This window comes from Mobula hypostoma, chromosome 1 (genome assembly GCF_963921235.1).
Source record: "Mobula hypostoma chromosome 1, sMobHyp1.1, whole genome shotgun sequence".
In the NCBI taxonomy this organism is placed as follows: domain Eukaryota; kingdom Metazoa; phylum Chordata; class Chondrichthyes; order Myliobatiformes; family Myliobatidae; genus Mobula; species Mobula hypostoma.
In genome coordinates, this window is record NC_086097.1 from 106198687 (window position 1) to 106221779 (window position 23093).

Consider the following 23093-nt stretch of genomic DNA (forward strand, 5'->3'; position numbering starts at 1 on the left):
GTATGTAGTTCTTTGTTAACCTACTGTTATTATAACAATGCCAAAGGTCCTCGGACCCGGTGCCCAAACACAAGTTCAAAGGGACTAAAGCCTAGGGACTCCTGCACTGACTCCCTTACTGCAAACAAAAGCAAATGAACTCCCTCATCCCAATCCTTCACATTTTCAACACAGAATGTCCTAATCAAGGTTTGAGGGTGGAATGGAACCTTTCTAAGGACCCCTGTGATTCTGGATGGTACACAGATGATGTAATTTGTTTGGCTCCCAGGTTATAAACTACTTGCTGGAATAATCCTGACATAAAATTACTTCCTTGATCAGACTGAATTTCTTTAGGCAAAGCAAATAAGGTAAAAAACTTTATGAGAGGCTTCGGCACAGTTTTAGCTTTTATATTCCTGAGAGGTATTGCTTCTGGAAACCTAGATGTGTACACATTATGGTCAGCAAATATTGATGGCCAGCTTTAGTCTTCGGCAATGGGTCAACACAATCCACAAATTATTTAGAAAAGGGCTTGCCAAATGCAGGAATAGGTTGCAGTGGGGCCACTGGGGTGACTTAATTAAGTTTACCCACAACCTGACAAGTGTGACAAGTTCGGCAAAATGTTGCCACATCTTTCTTCAACCCAGGCCAGAAGAAGTGTTTAGAAATCTTTGTTCTACCACACATCTCAGTGCCCTACCATTTATTGTGCAAGTCCTACCTTTCCCTGGTCTGTCCTGCCAAAAGTCAACATCTTACACTTGTTTGCAATTTTTTTATATAGCTGCAGCATGACTTCCTTACTCTCACACTCAACATTGTTATCAATGAAAGCAATATGGCTTCTGTTACGGACCAACAACAATAGATGTAGAATGGAGTCGGGGAATTATTGCAAAACAATTAAATTTATTAACATTTACACAGAAATATAGAAAATTAAACAAATGACTAATTTAAACAGAAGTTAACGGTGTTATGCGTCTATGGTTCCCAAACAGTCAAACTTAGAAACAATTCTTAACTTAGTCTTACTCAAGCACAGTCTGCGAGTGGCAGTTTAGAAAGTCCAGGTGATTCATGAAATATGTGAGAGGAGAGACTTGTATATTCACAATGCAACGAAGAGACGATCTTGGAGATTCACAATGCGGCGGAGAGGCCATCTTGAAGAAACAGTTACCGGAGTTTGCAGCCGTGGAGTATCTTTTTTGAAGAGTCCACGAAGAGCGAGATTTTATAGAGTAACTGATATGGAATGTCCCTTTCACCAAAGTGGTCACCACACAATACCCGAGACCATGCAGGGGTTAACCAAAAGTGTGTGCCACAATCAATGTATGGGTTATACGAAATGTCAGTCACATTCGAAATGCAGAGAGTGCTGCCGGCTAACCAATCCTTTGGGTTTGTTCAAAGCCTGCAATCTTCACTCTCACTCTCCCTTCCCGTCGATTCCTTAACGACTCCTTACCGAGTGTCTCCCTAATGAGCGACTGCCTACTAAACTGAACTCTTTGCCCTTAATATGAGTTATTAAGAGATCACATTCCTGTAAAATTAAACTCCAGTTCAGCAACCTTCTCTTTTTGTTTTTCAGTTTACTCAAAAATACCAATGGGTTATGATCGATGTAAACCACGAGTGGTTTCAGAGTTGTGCCAACATACACATCAAAATGCTGTGAAGCCAAAATAAGGGATAATAATTCCTTTTCTGTGGTTGAAGAATTTCTCTGGTGTCCATTGAATTTCTTGGAAAAGTAAGCCACAGGATGGTCAACATCATCATAATTATCCCTTTGGAGTAACACTGCTCCTGCAGCCGCATCACTGGCATCCACATCTAGGGAAAGTGGCTTTTCAAAGTCAGGTGACCTGAGCACAGGTTGGTGACATAAGATAGCTTTCAACTTACCAAATGTCTCCTGACAAGGCTCTTTCCAAACAAACTTTTCACCTTTTCTCAGGAGGTTAGTTAATGGGAGTGCAATCTCAGCACAGTTCTTACAGAACTTGCGATAGTACACTACCATTCCCAAGAATCTTCTGAGAGCCTTTTTACCTGTTGGAGTGGGAACCTCCGAAATTGCTTGAACTTTTGCTTGTACAGGAGCCAACCTGCCTTGACCTACAACGTAACCAAGATAGGTCACAGTGGCATAGCCAAATTCACTTTTAGCTATCATGTGAGACTACTGTAGTTCTTTTTGTAACATCTGGAAATAAATCCCTAAATTTCATAATTAACTGCTTCATTTGCTGCCGCTGCTGTGGCTTCAAATGAGCCAATTTCTCATCAATATTTTCTAAAATTGTCGAATTTGTTCATCTGGTGGAAATAATGTTCGGTTTAAAATAGGTCTCAGCTGGATCAGCTACCAAGTTCCCAGGGAGGTCAGACTCATTGTTACTGACAACAACAGTCACAGCGGCAGATTGTTTTTCATAATATGGTTTTAGCACATTTATATGCCAAAGCTGCGTTGGCATTTGTCGATCTGTTGTTTTTACCACTGTTACGTACACACAACCTTGGGGAAAGTACCGGTTACATGCACACAACACTGCAAAAGTATCAGCAGCAATAGAACACACCTGGAGTCTGTTTTTGATGTTTAAATCCATTATCTTTATTAGTAACTACTACATTTAGTAACTTAACCAGGTGATCAAAAGTTAGCAGGGTGATGCATATATAGGTGTATAGATAAAGATCCCAAACTTATTCGAGCTCAGGTGGTAAGAGTTACAGTCTTATGATGGTATGTAAGAAAGTTCAGTTCAATCCTCAGGTTAACTAATGCGAGATATTTGTAATCCAAAGGCGAACGTTGTGAGAAGGCAATTACGTCGATATTCCACAGGTTCCATGACAGCAATACAAAATAACAATAGCAGTAGGTTTTATCTCTGAAGTTGTTCCACTCCACACACAAAGTATCACCAACAGTAGCTTATCACAAAGGGGACCATCTTCCAGGGAACCACCACCCGGGCAAGGGTAGACACATCAGTAGCTTCCACAAGGTTACCCCAAACACACAACATGATAGCCACTTATCCAGTTCCACGACATACAAAATAACTCCAACAGTGATTTGCCACAGGGGTGCCTTTCTCAGTGAACTACCACACCCAGACAAAGGGTAAACACACACGTGGTATTCACAAAGGTTTTCCCCTCACCAGAGAACCCACTCCTGTGGATTAACTATGTGACAATCGCACGCTCGTATCTGAATGGAATCAAACTCACCCTTATGGGCTACTTGGAGAGAGTCCAAACAGCGATCTCTTTATCACTAGGTTTCTTCTGTTTCAAACCTTTCTCTCCCCCCTCTTTCTCTGCAATCTTCTTCTAGTCGATTATCAATACTCTGGATCAATCTCAACTCACCTCTTTTGGGTTACTGAAAGCTTAAACCAGCGACCTCACTCACTGGTGTCTTTAATTGATTGAAACCATCTCGACTCTGAGCATGTGTCTCTCTATGTGTGTCTGTGAGAGGATCATCTGACCTTGCTTATTCAAAACAAGCCGCGAGAAACCATAAACATTCATTGTCCATCAAACAACTCCACCTCTCTCACCGTAGTAACCAAGCAATTTTGTAGTCAGTAGAAATCCAACAGTGTTCAAAAGTCAGTCTCATTCTCTCAGCATTTTAAAGTGACAGTCCACAGAAAAAATGAACCCTCGGGGTATACAACACCACATAATCCACATTATTAACTTTAGATATAATCTTGTAAGGTCCATGAAATGTAGCTTGCAAAGAGTTCATTCGCACAGGGAAAACCAACACCTCATCTCCTGGCTTGAATGACCTTATTCTAGCTTCCTGGTCATACCAAGTTTTCATTCTTTCCTGAGCAGATTTCAGATTTTCCCTTGCTAAGACGCAATCTTTTTGCAATCTTTCCTTAAATTTTAAGATATAATCCAGCAAGTTAGTATGTAGTTCTTTGTTAACCTACTGTTATTATAACAATGCCAAAGGTCCTCGGACCCGGTGCCCAAACACAAGTTCAAAGGGACTAAAGCCTAGGGACTCCTGCACTGACTCCCTTACTGCAAACAAAAGCAAATGAACTCCCTCATCCCAATCCTTCACATTTTCAACACAGAATGTCCTAATCAAGGTTTGAGGGTGGAATGGAACCTTTCTAAGGACCCCTGTGATTCTGGATGGTACACAGATGATGTAATTTGTTTGGCTCCCAGGTTATAAACTACTTGCTGGAATAATCCTGACATAAAATTACTTCCTTGATCAGACTGAATTTCTTTAGGCAAAGCAAATAAGGTAAAAAACTTTATGAGAGGCTTCGGCACAGTTTTAGCTTTTATATTCCTGAGAGGTATTGCTTCTGGAAACCTAGATGTGTACACATTATGGTCAGCAAATATTGATGGCCAGCTTTAGTCTTCGGCAATGGGTCAACACAATCCACAAATTATTTAGAAAAGGGCTTGCCAAATGCAGGAATAGGTTGCAGTGGGGCCACTGGGGTGACTTAATTAAGTTTACCCACAACCTGACAAGTGTGACAAGTTCGGCAAAATGTTGCCACATCTTTCTTCAACCCAGGCCAGAAGAAGTGTTTAGAAATCTTGTTCACAGTTTTATTCACACCAAGATGGCCACCCAAGGGCACACTACGAGCCAAAGTTAAAATCTCATTCCTATAGACTTTAGGAACTACTACCTGGTGAACAACTGACCAATTCTCACTTGCCAGAATCTCAGGTGGTCTCCACTTCCTCATTAACACTCCACTCTTGAAATAAAACCCTACTGACACTTTATCAATCTCCTCACCTGAGAGAGCTTTTTCTCTTAAAGCTTCAATCTCAGGGTCTCTGCTCTGTTCTGCTATAAACTCCTTCCTAGACAGAGAAAAATCTCTATGGTCAGATCTACTACAAGAATCTTGGTCAAACAAGGAAGGTAGGAAAGATACTGACAAATCATCAAGATCTGAGTCCTGATTTGAGCTATCATGGGTAGCAGAACCATGCTATACCAAACCATCTGCATTGGCAGACTTTTTTGCCATAGCTTGGGTTACTGCACAGGAGGGATAAATGTTAGAATCTATCTTTGGATCATCAGTGATTGGCTTAGTTGAAAGCTGCACTGCAGGAACAACTTTTCCACCTGCTAGGTCATTCCCTAACAACAAGGAAACACCATCCACTGGTAATCTGGGTCGTAGTCCTATTTTAACAGGTCCTGAGACTAACCTTAACTTCAAGATTATCTTGTGCAGAGGTACAGAAACAACATTACACCCAATACCTTGAACAAGATTTACCTCACCAATGGCAGTCTTATCACTTAACTTTAGAACACTGTCTAACATAAGTGACTGAGAAGCCCCGGTATCCTTAAGAATCTTTACTAGTACTGGGGTAGACCCTTCATTTACTGAAACAACTCCCTCTGACATAAAAGGATCGAAGCCTTTCCTAACTCGGTCAGACCTCTCAGACCCTGACAGAACTTCATCAGACTGTTCAGAACCCTGTGGGTTTATGGGTGTTTCAAAGTGTTGGACACAGGCGTCTGGAACTGCCTCCTTTTCCTTCTTCTTCAGACGGAAACAGTTAGCCATAACAGGACCAGATTTCCCACAATAGTGACAAATAGGACCAAAATGCTTTTCCTTTACTTACTTCCCTTCATCCCTACCTTTTTCACTTATCCCCGATTTAATTTCTAGTTTACTCTGACTATCCGTGCTACTATTTTTGGAAGGTTTTACTTGGGGTAATTTTAACTCTGTGGGTTAGGGCAAACTCATCTGCTAATTTAGCAGACTCTCACAACGTGGTAGCCTTTATGTCATTAGGGACCTTTATATCATTAGGATTTATCAACCTCAGCCTCATTAAATGGAGGAACCAATTTAATTTCCTGACTGGCAATAAATGGTACTACCTGTTTCCTAGAACCAGAAGCCTGATTCTCAAGCCTCATCCTCTGCATCTGTAACTCATACTGCCTCTGTTTCTCTCTGTCCTCAGCCTCTAATTTAAGTTTCTTGAACGCTATCTGTTCCAGCTGTAACTGGATCACCTCTTTACTTACAGGAAACTTCTGTAACACCCTCTCATCAAATTCCCCTTTAGTTATATGGTACTCAGCTATTTTCCTTCAGAAACTCAGGCTTTGTCATAGTCGGCTTTATCTCAGTAAGCTCTTGCTCTTTAGCAATTTCCAGCACCTCATCCTTATTGGCTTTTGCTAATGCCTCAGGAGTTGGCAATGCTAGAAATTCCCCAATATACATTGCTGCTGATTTCCACACACAAACCAATTAAACAAAAGGAATTGGGTATTTCCCTTTTTCCAATTAGATCGATAATTAACCAATAAGCTCCAAGTTCTGATCGTAGACGTGCGCCCAATTTTTATGTTACAGACCAGCAACAATAGATGTAGAATGAAGTCGGGGAATTATTGCAAAACAACTAAATTTATTAACATTTACGCAGAAATATAGAAAATTAAACAAACAACTAACTTAAACAGAAGTTAACGATGTTATGCGTCTATAATTCCCAAACAGTCAAACTTAGAAACAATTCTTAACTTAGTGTTACTCAAGCACATTCTTAGAGTGGCAGTTTAGAAAGTTCAGGTGATTCATGAAATATGTGAGAGGAGAGACTTGTATATTCACAACGCAACAAAGAGACGATCTTGGAGATTCACAATACGGCAGAGAGGCGACCTTGAAGAAACAGTTGCCAGAGTTTGCAGCCGTGGAGTACCTTTTTTGAAGAGTTCAAGAAGAGCGAGATTTCACAGAGTAACTGACAGGGAATGTCCCTTTCACCGAAATGGTCACCACACAACACCCGAGACCATGCAGGGGTTAACCAAAAGTGTATGCCGCAATCAATGTATGGATTATACGAAATGTCAGTCACATTCGAAATGCACAGAGTGCTGCTGGCTAACCCAATCCTTTAATCCTTAATTCTGCAATCTTCACTCTCATTCTCCCTTCCCATCGATTCCTTAACGACTGCTTACCGAGCGACTCCCTAATGAGCGACTGCCCACTAAATGACTGCGACTCTTTTCAAACCGTCAGAGAAATCATGTGACTCTCACAGAAACAAAGTCATGGAGTCCCAGTAAACCACGTGGTGCCCCCAGGAATCGAAACTACAAGCTTCTAGCAAAACAAGACTATAGGTACATCGCACTTAGTAAATAAAACTAATAGACAATAGACAATAGGTGCAGAAGTAGGCCATTCGGCCCTTTGAGCCAGCACCACCGTTCACTGTGATCATGGCTGATCATCCACAATCAGCACCCTGTTCCTGCCTTCTCCCCATATCCTTTGACTCCGCTATCTTTAAGAGCTCTATCTAACTCTTTCGTGAAAGAATCCAGAGAATTGGCCTCCACTGCCTTCTGAGGCAGAGCATTCCACAGATCCACAACCCTCTGTGTGAAAAAGTTTTTCCTCAACTCCATTCTAAATGGTCTACCCCTTATTCTTAAACTGTGGCCTCTGGTTCTGGACTTCCTCAATATCAGGAACATGTTTCCTGCCCCTGGCGTGTCCAATCCCTTAATAATCTTATATGTTTCAATCAGATCCCCTCTCATCCTTCTAAATTCCAGTGTATACAAGTCCAGTCATTCCAATAATATCACGTGACATCCAGAGGAATTGAAACTGTGGATCCATAACACTTCTTTACCACCCTATCCACTTGAGTAGCCATTTCAGTGATTTATGGACAAGTTCCCTCTGTAACTCAATTCTATTAAAGTGTTTACAATCAACTCTATATTTTCTCCTTTTAGTTGACCTCTCAAAGTGCAACACCTCATACTTGCCTGGATTAAATTCCAACTGCCGCTTCTCTTCCCATATCTGTGTCTGATCTATAGTCCAATGTATTCTTTAATAGTTCTTTGCACTGTCCACAATTCCAACAATTTTAGCATCATTCACAAATTTTCTAATTCATCCAAATACAATTTTTATCCAAATCATTGATAGATTTCATGAATAACTGAGTCTCAGCACTGATCCTTGTGGAACATCACTAGTCACAGATCTCTGTCAGAATAACACTCTTTCACTCTGCCTCTCTGTCTTTCATGGACAAGCCAGTTGCAAATCCAAACCTTCAATTTACCCTGCATCTCATGCACCTTTATCTTCTGAGCCAACCTACCATCTAACTACAAGCAAAAATCCTTATCCTTGAGTGGGCCTACCCCCTCCTTAGTTATCCTCTTTTTCTTAATACAAGTATAAAATGCCTTGGGATTATCCTTGACCCTGCTCAATAAGCACATTTTATGGCTTCTTTTGGCTTTCCTAATTTTCCTCCTATCTTTATATTCCACAAGGGCCTAGTCTGATTTTATCTTTCTAAACTTTACATATGCTTTCTTTACCTTCCTGACTAAATTTAGGACCTCCGGAGTCAGCCGAGATTCCGTACCTTACCATCCTTGTCCTTACAATTTACTGTATCCTGTTAATCCTGATGGTTTTTCTGATAATCCTGATGGCACAGATGGTTTTTCAACAACTCCCATGGATGTGTATGACAGCAGCTGCTCCATCTACACCCCTTAGCTCCTGTCTGCCCACTCCCAATTTTGTACCTCTTTCAAGATCTCATTTTATCCGCAAGCATAATTATTTTAAAAATGAATCAGTTGTGGTCAGGATTCCGAAAATGTTCACCCGCTATCGTCTGTCACCTGGCTCATCTCCCACTCCTGTTTGTTGCAGGAGTGATATCTCCATTTCCCTCGTTAGCAAGAGAGAACCTGTCTGAGATGTTCAAAGTGTTGGGATGGACTCTAGATTATGGTCTCTTTGGGGGCATTGTTATTACTTGCATGGTGGGGTGGTGGGGGGGGTGCGGTTGAAGCTTTTGCTGATACTTGTGTCGGGGAGGGGAGCTTTTGGGTTCTATTTGTGTATTTTTCTATTTTGTGGATGTCTGTGAAGAGTGAGAATTTCAGATGTATGCTGTATACATTCTCTGATATTAAGCTGAGCCATTCCATCAAGGCTGATTTATTATCCCTCTTAATCCCCTTCTCCTGCTTTCTCCCCATAACCTTTGACGCTTTTACTAATCAAGAAGCTTTAAATATACCCAATGACCTGGCCTCCGCAGCTGTCTATGGCAATGTATTCCACAGATTCACAAGCAATTGCCTAAAGATGTTCCTCCTATTCTATATTCTAAAAGTACGTTTTTGTACAATGAAGCTTTGCGCTCTGGTCCTAGACTTCCCCAGTATTGGAAACATTCTCTCCATGTCCACTCTTCTTAGGCCTTTCAAAATTCAATAGTTTTCAATGAGATCCCCCCCCTTATTCTTTTAAACTCCAGTGAATACAGGCCCAGGAACATCAAACACTTCTCATACGTGACTCCTTTCATTCCTGAAAACATTCTTGTAAACTCCAATGTTAGCATATTTTTTCATAGATAAGGGGCGCAAAACTGCTCACAATACTCTAAGGGCTTAGAAAACCTCAGCATTACATCCTTGTTTTTATATTCTAGTCCTCTCGAAATGAATGCTAACATTGCATTTGCCTTCTATACCATCGACTCAACTTGCAAGAAAATCCTTCAGGAATCCTATACAAGGACTCTCTGACTACGACAACCCAGTTGATTGTGCACCTGTCCATAATCTGTCCACATATTTGTAGCTCTTAGTGGCTATTTGGAGGCCTACAGAGCAATTGCACCTATCCCATTTCCGAGGTCCAACCAAATTGTGCCTGTGAATGAGCCCTTCAGTATGTTTTCTCTTAGTAGTGCTGTGACATTCACCTTTATCAGAAGTGAAACCCTTTCTCCTCTTTTATCCCCTCTCTTTCACATCTAAAGCGACAAAACCCGGAAAATGTCGAACAGCTTGACACAACCAGGTTTCTGGAGAGGCAATACCACATTTACATGTACTTACCAGGCTGTAAGTTCATCCTCCTTACTCCTGTTGTTGAAATAAACATTTCTTACCCTCAACCTTACCATTTATAGTCCTGCTGGTGTGGTTTCTACCCCCGCCACTGTTCCATGCTTTATCAAAGTCAGCTACAAAACAGATAGCAACACAAAGAGATTCTGCAGCTGCTGGAACCTTGAGCAACACACACACAGAATTCTGGAGGAACTCAGGAATTCAGTCAGCATCTCTGGAGGGGAATAAACAGCTTTAGTTTCAGGCTGTGACCCTTATTCTGATGCATTTTCCATGTATTACAAAACAGGCCATAATTGTTGCTTACTTCTGTGGCTGGCCACACACTACAGATTGCGCTCAGGTTCTGACAGACACATCTGCTGGGCCTCTCAGTTTACTAGACACAAACGTTAACAAAAGATCCCTTGGTTACAAATTCTGGTAAGCATATCATCTTTGCCATGGTCAATGCCGGTGAGGATGAGAGATTAGCAAGGTCACTTTCCCAATAATACATTCCCATTGCACTCATGTGGCTATTACTGCACCTGCAGTCAATCCATTTCAGCTCTGGAAAGGACCCCATTCTATTCATGTGCAGGAAGAGGAGTCTCCAAGTACTTGCAAGCTGAAAATCTCACTCAGAACCTCAGTGTTGATGCCAAAGTTCAGGAGTGCTGCACTCATTTCTGTATCTCCACACTGATTTATTAAACTACATGCTACCGGAAAGCGAAAGAGTGATTCTCAAGTCACAATTTCCAGAGTGTCAATAACTGTGCTGGTCTGCTGCAATGGGCATTCCACATTCTAGAGGATAGTGAAATTTATACACAGATACATTTGAGATTTCATTGTTGAGGTGGGGAGCACCAGGAAGTAAAGGAAGCATTTAATGCAGTAAGCGCCTTGCTCATCAGAGCAGAGGACGTCAACGTTCCGATGTTTGGTGAGAGATTCAGTTAGTCCACAGTAACTGAGAACTGAATGGAAATCTCAGTGCCTCTCACTCACAATTTCCAACAAAAAATGGTTCACAACTATTGATAAACAAGTGCATTTGCTTGCAATAAGCCCCTGACCTTCCTAAGCACACCTTACAGTGACTTTTTTGTCTGTCAGAAAATATGTGAAATCAATTATTTTTGCACAGAGGCATGTAACATTGATCCAACACTTCAGCATTCTGTTAAACAGCATGTACATCTGCATGTGTCACTACAAATCTTTATCCGACCTATTCCTGACATTCCTCAATGGGCCAATCCCTGTAACTTCAGCAGAGATAGAAGAAAGATGTCTGATCAATGTTTTGAAAGCTAGGACACTCTTAACTGCCATATTCTGGATCTGGATCCCACGAGAAACTTCAACCGCAGAATGTTCTCCCCTGCCCAGAACGGGCCTTTGATACTGGAGATCACACTTACTTGAGATTGCAGGAGTAAAGTATTTTAAGTCAGTGCTTCCAACTTCTGTGACACCCCTCAGCATCATCCCTCATGTGACAGCACTGATCTGATGAAAACTTCTCTTCAATATCAGTAGACTAGGAGACTAGTACTCTATTAAAGGGGCCTTTGAAAGTTTGCAATGTCTTGGTGAGGGGATGTATTCTATCATTAGATGCCACCTTTGAAATTTCATGGTGATGGTTATCATTCCCATGGACAAAGACAATATCAACAAGGTTTGTGACATAACGCCTCTCTACGAAAGTGCACACTGAAGCAAACAAACACCTTTACATTCCTTGGTGTTACCATATTAGAGGTGTTAAGAATGGTTATTGTGATGCATATACAGTCGTCCTTCAGTATCCGCGGGGGATTGGTTCCAGGACCCTGTGGATACCAAAATCCATGGATGCTCAAGTCCCTTATGTAAAATGGCATAGTATTTGCATATAACCTACGCACATCCTCCCATATACTTTAAATCATCTCTAGATTACTTATAATACCTAATACAATGTAAATGCTATGTAAATAGTTGTTATACTGTATTGTTTAGGGAATAATGACAAGAAAAAAAAGTCTGTACATGTTCAGTACAGACGCAACCATCATAACTCTTCTGGGAACGTGCCGATTCTCCTGTGATCTTTAAGTTATTGTGGCTGTAGCGCTTTACATAGCTTGCCAGCCATCCCTTACTAGCCTTAAACTCCTCTCTTTCGCTCACAACACATGTAGCGAATGAACGAGATGCGAGGCCAACAATACTCAAACAACGAGTGCTGGGGAGAGACTGAGGATTTGTGAAATGGCGGGAGGCTACAGCAGGGTATGCCTACACATCACTTCATTCGCGTGGATTCAGCGTAGTGCTCGGTGCAAGGCAAATTTGTTTTGCTTTTTGGAACTTTCTGGAATTTTTTTTCGAATATTTTCGATTGGCGGTTGGTTGAATCTGCAGATGCGGAACCCGCGGATACGGAGGGCTGACTGTAGTGTGGGGTAGTATAGTGGGTAGTGCTTATTGCTCTCACTTTCAGCTTTCACTGTTGGCTAGCAGTCTTGTGAAAAGGAGAGCTGAAGGCATAAGTCTCTCCCTACCAGTACATAGCCTCTCCAAAAGCAAGCCTCATGTAATGCTTCTTTGCTGGTGACACATGGAAACTGAACTCCTTTCAAACTCAGGGTGAACTACAGAGGACAGGGAGGAGGTCTGCCCCCTGCACATGTAGCACGCAGGTCCACCTGGTACTCGTGAACCAGATCCCCAGCTATAGGTAAATAGCCCCACTGCCTTGTGGGCAGTCTCAGGCGAGATGAAGACCCAGACAGCAAATCAGGATTGGAGCTGGACTACACTGGTGAGGCTGAGAGGGGGATCTTGACGACTGGGCATCTCAGGATCTCCATACCTTCCGCCTAATCATCCATTGTCCCTCGAGACAGACGGATGTCAACCACCATATTAGAGTATCTGTCCTGGGACCAGCACATTAATGTCATCACAGAGAAGGCAAACAGCACCTCTAGAAGTTTGCATAGATTCGGCATGTCATCTAAAACTTTGTCAAACTTCTATATGTGCACAGTGGAGAGTATCCTGACTGGATGCATCATGGCCTGGTATGAAAACATCAAAGCCCCTCAAGAATGGAAAAGTCAACAAAAAGTGGTGGATACAGCCTAGTCTTTCACAGGCAAAACCCTCCCCATCACTGAGCACATTGACAAGGAGCATTGCCATAAGAAATCAACCCCCATCATCCAGGCCATGCTTTCTTTTCCTTACTACCATCAGGCAGGAGGTATAGGAGCCTTACGTCAAACACCACCAGGTACAGAAACAGTTATTACCCACAGCCATCAAGTTCCTGAGCCAGCAACTACACTCACCCTCAATACTTTCAACAACTCTGCAGGTCATATTTCCAGTTTTACTTATTTATTTTTTTTATTATTTCCACAATTTGTCTTCTTTTGTTCGTCTGTTACGTATAGTTTTTCATAAATTCTATTGTGTTTCTTTATTTCCCTTAAATGGCTGCACAGAAATAAATCCCAAGGCAGTAAATGGACATATACTTACTTTGGTAATAAATTTGTTCAGAACTTTGAACACCTCATATCTGTTTGGCTGCTATGTCACTGTTACGTTTTCTGAGGTACAGTATCTGTATCTAGCCAGACAGAGGCTAGAAAGGCCTCTATTTCAGGCAGCATCCTTGTTAATTTATTTTGCACACTCTCCCGCTTGACAATGTCTTTCCTAGTTATTTTATCCCTTTATACACCTTCCCCATCCTTTCCACCCACTGTGTTCCATCTGCGCATCATGTCATCACTATCTGGTTTCACCTATCACCAAGCAGTCTCTATCCACCCATCCAAGGTTAAAAAGCAGAATATGAAAAACAGTACATTCAACTAATCTGATGGGAGAGGTACATTTAAACATATTTTCTCCATGTGTTAGAATGATCAAAAATCCAATACATTAATTAATTATAATTAACTTTATTGCACATTAAACTAGAATTCTAAAATTTATTCTAGTTTTGACAAAATCTGTGTGATATCATGGCATATTATCACCTGAATTGCTGGAATCAGGAAATTGCCAAAATTAAGGATTATCAAAAATAAAGAGATTGTAGCATTATTTAAGAACAAAGGGTCTCTTATTTTTGAATATGAAGATGGCAAAATCTGTTTCAAAAACATTTCTCTAAATTGCATTTTCTACGTTTTTTATTTATCCGGTGCTTCGTATTCGTTGCCAGATCACTGGTTTGAGGTGACAATGTTAAAACATCTTAATCGAGAGGCTTCTGGAATTTTTAATTATTTCTGGAGGATTGTTTTCTGCTCATTAGTAAGACTTCTAATATATGATGACTGTATAATAATTTATTTTACTTCTCAAGATTCACGGAATTTTACTGATTTTTCTGAAAGATGGTCTTATTTGTATTCCAAAAAGGCTTGTGAAACTTCAGGTATTCATCATTGTTCCATTAGTAATAATTTGTTGTGATTTATTCCCTTATTATTAACTATTGGAACCAGTCAAGTATAAACGTAATATAGAGATTGTACAAATAACATTTCCAAGTATGTTCATTCATTTGTTTGTTATGTGCCATGTAGTATGATGTGGACGATCATAGTATTTCCATAATCATGATTGTCCTTGGCAAATATTGCTATAGAATTGGTTTGCTATTGCTTTACAGGTATATGGAGGAATTTAAGGTGGGGGGGTTTATATGGGAGGCAGGGTTTGAGGGTCGGCACAACAATGTGGACCAAAGGGCCTGTACTGTGCTGTACTATCCTATGTTCTATGTTCTTCTGGGCAGTGTCTTTACAAAGCAGGTAACCCCAGCCATTATCAATATTCTTCAGAGATTGTCTGCCTGGTGTCATTGGTTGCATAACCAGGACTTGTGATATGCACCGGCCACTTGTACAACCATCCACCTCTTTCTTCTGTGGCTTCACATGACCTGGACTGGTGGTGGGGTGGGGTGGGGGGCTAAGCAGGTACTACATCTTGCCCAAGGGTGACCTGCAGAGGGTAGGAGCCCCTTACACCTCCTTTGGTAGAGACACATCTCTACCCTACCACCCAAGTATGAGAAGTGCCATATTTCTGGTAGTCTACATGCAAAGGCTTTAAGGATATGGATGAAATAATTAAAAAAAAACAATAATGTGACTTTAGATTATGAGACAATGGATATGAATGTTAGCTCAGCATTTTTAGACCAAATCTTGATGCATTCTCAATCATTTCAGTATGCTATACCCAAGGCTGATGAAAAAATGTCATTTAGTCTTCACGAGTAGTGCCCAAGGAGATGAATCTCAGGGTTGTATAATGTCAACATACTTTGATGATAAATATACATCAAACTTTGAACTAAGGGGGTAGGTGGCATTGCTTACTGTATCAGAGAGGAGTTCTCTCTTTAGTTTACATTAGGAATTGGTGGTTTAGAATATACACTGCAGTGCCAACTAAGGTTGTTGTGTAAGGTGGTTGTACTGAAGGCAACAGGTCTGATTTAATCACTGTTATAAAATTACTGCATTTTTGTTTTTAATTGTTTGCCTGTTTATCTCTTAACGTTGTCTACATTTTGAAGAATTGTCAAGCAAAGCATATTTTCATTGCCTGGCTATACAAGTTGATTATTAATAACTTGGACAGTGATTGTGGACAAATGTAATGCCTGAGATGCTGAGGCTGAGGCATTCCAGTCACCCACAATCACATTCATGCTTAGATGCATGCATACACCTGTCCTGAATGAAATTAACTCACCTTACAAAAGATTCAGAGCTTAAATTTGTACTTTATTTAATAATAAATTGTCATACATTTATTTACATGCCAAAGGAACAGCACGTAACATGAGGTCCAGTACATGACTCCAACTGAACTGAAACTTTAACACAGCTTGATATAATTCTGCGCCAAATTTCTCCTTACTGCATCATTTTTATTATCCACATCATTCAGAGAAAAGGTGAACATAAAAAATTTCTAGTAAGTTCAAGATTCTAGTACACTATCAAAGAGAGTATAAGTTATACAGCCTTGAGATTTGTTTGCTCAAATGACCACAAAGCAAGAAACCTGAAAGAATCCAATTGAAGAAAAAAAATCCAACACCCAATACACAAGAGAAAGGGAAAAACCACAAATCATGCAATCATTTGAAGTGAACAATTGTTATGAAACAAAACTGAGTCCTCAGATCCAAACCCTGGAGCACCCTGGAGCAGCCCGGAGTAGGCCCAAATCAGTTCATCATATTAGCAGGCACAGAGAACAGTAGCCAGGGGAGTCAGCGCTGTGGAGAGAGGAGTGACCATCATGGAGAACGAGCAAAATCAGCTTTTGCCCCAGATCCCAATTAATATTGGTCAATAATTGCCAAAATTCTGATAGCTGAGCTTCAAAAATTCAATTAAAATAAGCAGGTGAACTAGCCGATGATTAATGATATAACAGAGCACAAAGGTTATCTACTGGGTTTGTACACTTCACCAGTTTCAACAACATTCATTCTAAAGTTTTGGCATCCAACTATTATCTATGCTAATTAATTGTCTCTTAAAAAAACGCAGAGGAGCTCCAAATTAGCCCAATCAACAGTCTGTGATATTTGTCCTGTCAGCATCCATTCTGTTATCCACCCCCACCCCTCCACCAGGATTTTCACAGAAAAGTCTGCTGCTTTAAAGCTTTTGATTTTTTTTTTGCTTAAGTACCTGCAAGGTTTTGGAAGCTATGTACTGGTGTTTTTGATAGCACTATTCTATCTAATTTTAAAATTGTATAAAATTAAATATCTTTCCAATTATTTGAAATAGTAATCTAACATTTTTCTTATATAGCTTTGAATACATTTCTGAAGACATCTCTTCTGAAGTCCATTTGGTTCCCTGTTCCAGCAATTTATTTGCACATGAAAATGTAATAGGAAAAAATTATAAATGTATATCACACTTGCTTAAGGCTCTGATCTCGAATTAGCTTGGTCTGCTCGATCCCAGATGATTTCCGGTAAGGAAGGTTTGTGAAAGCACCTCAGGGTAGTACCGCACAAGACAACTGTGTGTGTTCAAAGGAGCAAAATATGCGGTCTGAATCCCAAATTGAAGATTCCAAGTAACCGATCAATGACCTTATGGGCTTCACTTCCTCAATCTAATATACTTTAATTAAATAATAATGCATTTGCTATTACTTTGAATGTACATTGTTGGTGCTACTTTCTGCATCTTACTGCCTGATATTAACCACTGTAGTAACTGTTCCATATACAACTGGAATTTATTTTTAGAGTTAAATAAACCTAAGGAGTAAAGTTGGAAAAGAGATACTGTCAAAAGAAAACTGCATCCATCAAGGTCCCCACCATCTAGGCTATGCGATCTTCTCACTGCTGCTACTGAGAAAGAGGTACAGGAGCCTTCGGTCCCAGACCACCAGGTTCACAGAATTATTACCCGTCATAACATCAGGCTCCTAAACAAGCATGGATAACTTCACTCAGCTCAACTGATTCCACTTTCAAGGACTCTACAACTCATGTCCTCAGTATTATTTATTTATTTGCACAGTTTGTCTTCTTTTGCATATTGGTTGTCTGTGTAATATTCCATTGATTCTATTCAATTTCTTTGTTCTACTGTAAATGCCTGCAAGAAAATAAATCTCAAGGTAGTTTGAGGTGACATATATGTATTTTGATAATAAATTTACTTTGAACATTATGTGGTAGGAACTTGTGAAAATCAAATGATCAGTTATGATAAGCATGTTTCATCTTGTGGGATACACAAGTTTTGTTTTTCAGTTGGTTATCACATTAGAACTGCAGAACATTCTAGAATCACACATCAAAGTTGCTGGTGAATGCAGCAGGCCAAGCAGCATCTGTAGGAAGAGGTGCAGTCGACGTTTCAGGCCGAGACCCTTCGTCAGGACTAACTGAAGGAAGACTGAGTAAGGGATTTGAAAGTTGGAGGGGGAGGGGGAGATCCAAAATGATAGGAGAAGACAGGAGGGGGAGGGATGGAGCCAAGAGCTGGACAGGTGATAGGCAAAAGGGGATACGAGAGGATCATGGGACAGGAGGTCCGGGAAGAAAGACGGGGGGGGGTGACCCAGAGGATGGGCAAGAGGTATATTCAGAGGGACAGAGGGAGAAAAAGGAGAGTGAGAGAAAGAATGTGTGCATAAAAATGAATAACAGATGGGGTACGAGGGGGAGGTGGGGCCTAGCGGAAGTTAGAGAAGTCAATGTTCATGCCATCAGGTTGGAGGCTACCCAGACGGAATATAAGGTGTTGTTCCTCCAACCTGAGTGTGGCTTCATCTTTACAGTAGAGGAGGCCGTGGATAGACATGTCAGAATGGGAATGGGATGTGGAATTAAAATGTGTGGCCACTGGGAGATCCTGCTTTCTCTGGCAGACAGAGCGTAGACGTTCAGCAAAGTGGTCTCCCAGTCTGCGTCGGGTCTCGCCAATATATAAAAGGCCACATCGGGAGCACCGGACGCAGTATATCACCCCAGTCGACTCACAGGTGAATTGCCTCACCTGGAAGGACTGTTTGGGGCCCTGAATGGTGGTAAGGGAGGAAGTGTAAGGGCATGTGTAGCACTTGTTCCGCTTACACGGATAAGTGCCAGGAGGGAGATCAGTGGGGAGGGATAGGGGGGACGAATGGACAAGGGAGTTGTGTAGGGAGCGATCTCTGCGGAATGCAGAGAGAAGGGGGGGAGGGAAAGATATGCTTAGTGGTGGGATCCCGTTGGAGGTGGCGGAAGTTACGGAGAATAATATGTTGGACCCGGAGGCTGGTGGGGTGGTAGGTGAGGACCAGGGGAACCCTATTCCTAGAGGGGTGGCGGGAGGATGGAGTGAGAGCAGATGTACGTGAAATGGGTGAGATGCGTTTAAGAGCAGAGTTGATAGTGAAGGAAGGGAAGCCCCTTTCTTTAAAAAAGGAAGACATCTCCCTCGTCCTAGAATGAAAAGCCTCATCCTGAGAGCAGATGCGGCGGAGACGGAGGAATTGCGAGAAGGGGATGGCGTTTTTGCAAGAGACAGGGTGAGAAGAGGAACAGTCCAGATAGCTGTGAGAGTCAGTAGGCTTATAGTAGACATCAGTGGATAAGCTGTCTCCAGAGACAAAGACAGAAAGATCTAGAAAGGGGAGGGAGGTGTCGGAAATGGACCAGGTAAACTTGAGGGCAGGGTGAAAGTTGGAGGCAAAGTTAATAAAGTCAACGAGTTCTGCATGCGTGCAGGAAGCAGCGCCAATGCAGTCGTCGATGTAGCGAAGGAAAAGTGGGGGACAGATACCAGAATAGGCACGGAACATAGATTGGTCCACAAACCCGACAAAAAGGCAGGCATAGCTAGGACCCATACGGGTGCCCATAGCTACACCTTTAGTTTGGCAGAAGTGGGAGGAGCCAAAGGAGAAATTATTAAGAGTAAGGACTAATTCCGCTGGACGGAGCAGAGTGGTGGTAGAGGGGAACTGATTAGGTCTGGAATCCAAAAAGAAGCATAGAGCTTTGAGAACTTCCTGATGGGGGATGGAAGTATATAAGGACTGGACATTCATGGTGAAAATAAAGCGGTGGGGGCCAGGGAACTTAAAATCATCGAAAAGTTTAAGAGCATGAGAAGTGTCACGAACATAGGTCGGAAGGGATTGAACAAGGGGTGATAAAACAGTGTCGAGGTATGCAGAAATGAGTTCGGTGGGGCAGGAGCAAGCTGAGACAATAGGTCGGCCAGGACAGGCAGGTTTGTGGATCTTGGATAGGAGGTAGAAACGGGAAGTGCGGGGTGTGGGAACTATAAGGTTGGTAGCAGTGGATGGGAGATCCCCTGAGCGGATAAAGTCGGTGATGGTGTGGGAGACAATGGCCTGGTGCTCCTTAGTGGGGTCACGATCGAGGGGTAAATAAGAGGAGGTATCCGCGATTTAGCATATTAGCGTATTAGCAGCTTTGATTCTTTCACCTTCCCAATTATCACCACACTGATCCCTTCATGCACTTGATGCAAGTGTTTGCAAGTTCCTTCCAAATATATGTACCTTGCTCTGTGATCATCCTGGTTTTAGCTCAGTTCAGCTGGATACAGATTCAGATTAGTTTATTGTCATACTCACTAGGATGCAATGAAATTCCTTGCTTGCATGAGGCTCAAAGACAGGCAGCTTGAGTAGTGGCATCCGCACTGGACTTCAAGGTAAGTGGTCCAGGGTTGGAATCTGGCTGGCTCCTTGCACACTTTCCATTTGTGCTGAGTTGAGTGTCAAGCTACCAACTCGCCCTCATTTAAAAAAAGATAAAAATGCTAAAGAATGGTTGCAGCCTGGTGCACCATGGAAGGCACAGAAAGGAACAACAAGGAGGCTCATAATAATAACTAACACAATAAATTTACTGACGTACAAAAGAGCAGAATGGTGCAAAGATTGCAGTGCAGTCTGAAGTAGTATAAAAAGATAATACTAAAGTTAGTGACACAGTAACAGAAAATTGAGAGAGGTGTTAAGACCATAAGATATCGGAGCAGAAGTAGGCCATTCAGCCCATCGAGTCTGCTCCACCATTCAATCATGGGCTGATCCAATTCTTCCAGTCATTCCCCACTCCCCATACCCCTTGATGTCCTGGCTAATCAAGAGCCTATCTATCTCTGCCTTAAATACACCCAATGACTTGGCCTCCACAGCCACTTGTGGCAACAAATTCCACCGATTTATCACCCTCTGACTAAAGTAATTTCTCTGCAGCTCAGTTCTAAATGGACGTCCTTCAATCCTGAAGTCATGTTCTCCTGTCTTAGACTCCCGTACCATGGGAAATAACTTTGCCGTATCTAATTTGTTCAGGCCTTTTAACATTTGGAATGTTTCTATGAGATACCCCCTCGTTCTCCTGAACTCCAGGGAATACAGCCCAAGAGCTGCCAGAAGTTCCTCATTCGGTAACCCTTTCATTCCTGGAATCATTCTTGTGAATCTTCTCTGAACCCTCTCCAATGTCAGTATATCCTTTTTAAAATAAGGAGCCCAAAACTGAACACAATACTCCAAGTGTGGTCTCACCAGTACCTTATTGAGCCTCACATCACATCCCTGCACTTATATTCTATACCTCTTGAAATGAATGCCAACATTGCATTCACCTTCTTTGCCACCGACTCAACCTGGAGGTTAACCTTTAGGGTATCCTGCACAAGGACTCCCAAGTTCCTTTGCATCTCCACATTTTGAATTCTCTCCCCATCTAAATAATAGTCTGCCCATTTATTTCTTCCACCGAAGTACATGACCATACACTTTCCAACATTGTATTTCATTTGCCATTTCTTTGCCCATTCCCCTAATCTATCCAAGTCTCTTTGCAAGCTCACTGTTTCCTCAACACTACCCACTCCTCCACCTATTTTTGTATTATTGGCAAAGTTAGCCACAAATCCATTAATCCCATAGTCCAAATCATTGACATACAGCGTAAAAAGCAGCAGTCCCAACACCAACTCCTGTGGAACTCCACTGGTAACTGGCAGCCAGCCAGAGTAGGATCCCTTTATTCCCACTCTCTGTTTTCTGCCGACCATCCAATGCTCCACCCATGCTAGTAAGAGTCCAAGAATGTTGCCATACTGCCTAGAAGGGTCTGTGAAAGGGGTGATTCGTTCAGAAGTCTGTTAGTAGTGGGGAAGAAGCTGTTTTTAAGTCAGGTTGTCCAGGCTTTCAAGGTCCTGTATCTTCTCCCTTAACGTAGAAGTGTTAAAAGAGGAAGGCCAGGGTGGCAGGCTCCTTGATGAGACTATTAGCTATCCTGAAGCAACGCACCATGAAGGTATATTCAGTTACACTTATAGCTACCACAAAGCACATGATGATGTCAGTGTGTCCTCCCCTTTCTACGTTTAAAGCATCCCAGTCAGAAGTCACCCAGATCATTGGAGAAAATATTGGTTCTCCCCCACCCCCCCCACCAAAATGATTTGAATAGAAAGAAATAATAGAAAGTAATAATAGAAACTAATAGGAAGAAATATAGATATTACAGCATCAGAAACTGGATGGTTAAGTGTTCAGATTTCATGACATTTTGATTCTGCTTTCCTGGCACAGAGCTTTATTCACATCTTTAAAAATATTCAGGATATTGATAACAAAAAGTAGGTAGATTGAGGTGAGGTATTGAAGAGGAACGAAGGATAATCCATTTAAACTGAAAACATAGGGAATGAGATTATATGTACAGAAATTTTTCACGGAAGATAACCGATTTGTAAAATAGTAATGTGAAAGTCCTTGTGAAGACTGATTCCTTGCAGTCTCTTAAGAAAACATCAGGCATTTGTGTAAAATTACAATCCAACAGCGGAAAAACAGTGGCCTCTTGGTCAAACATGATAAACTTCATCAAGGATGAAGAGGAATGTGATAATGGAGACTCACTCCATTCTAATCAGAATCAGGTTTAATATCACCAGCATGTGTCATGAAATTTGTTTATATTTATATATATAAAACTATATAACAATTACAGCACGGAAACAGGCCATCTCGCCCCTTCTAGTCCATACCGACTCTTAATCTCACCTAGTCCCACTGACCTGCACTCAGCCCATAACCCTCCATTCCTTTCCTGTCCATATATCTATCCAATTTAACTTTAAATGACAACATCGAACCTGCCTCAACCACTTCTGCTGGAAGCTCGTTCCACACAGCTACCACTCTCTGAGTAAAGAACTTCCCCCTCATGTTACCCCTAATCTTTTGCCCTTTAACTCTCAACTCAAGTCCTCTTGTTTGAATCTCCCCCACTCTCAATGGGAAAAAGCCTATCCATGTCAACTCTATCAATCCCCCTCATAATTTTAAACACCTCTATCATGTCCCCCCTCAATCTTCTACACTCTAAAGAATAAACTTGTTCAACCTTTCTCGTGAACTCAGGAGATGAAACCCAGGCAACAATTTAGCAAACCTCCTCTGTACTCTCTCAATTTTATTGACATCTTTCCTATAATTCGGTGACCAGAACTGTACACAATACTCCAAATTTGGCCTTACCAATGCCTTATACAATTTC

The 23093-nt window shown here is 41.6% G+C and overlaps 1 protein-coding gene across 2 annotated transcripts in view; it reads right to left on the bottom strand.

The window, feature by feature from the left end:
* zfpm2a (zinc finger protein, FOG family member 2a) overlaps positions 1 to 23093 on the bottom strand; it is a 1018220-nt gene that overhangs the window by 103257 nt on the left and 891870 nt on the right. The window contains exon 1 of one of the 2 annotated variants that reach the window (XM_063033571.1): positions 9977 to 9991. The exons of the other annotated variant lie outside the window; for it this stretch is intronic. The gene's annotated coding sequence lies outside the window, so the exon portion shown is untranslated. Of the gene's footprint in view, positions 1 to 9976; positions 9992 to 23093 lie in introns of those variants that run through there. 2 annotated transcript variants of the gene reach the window in all.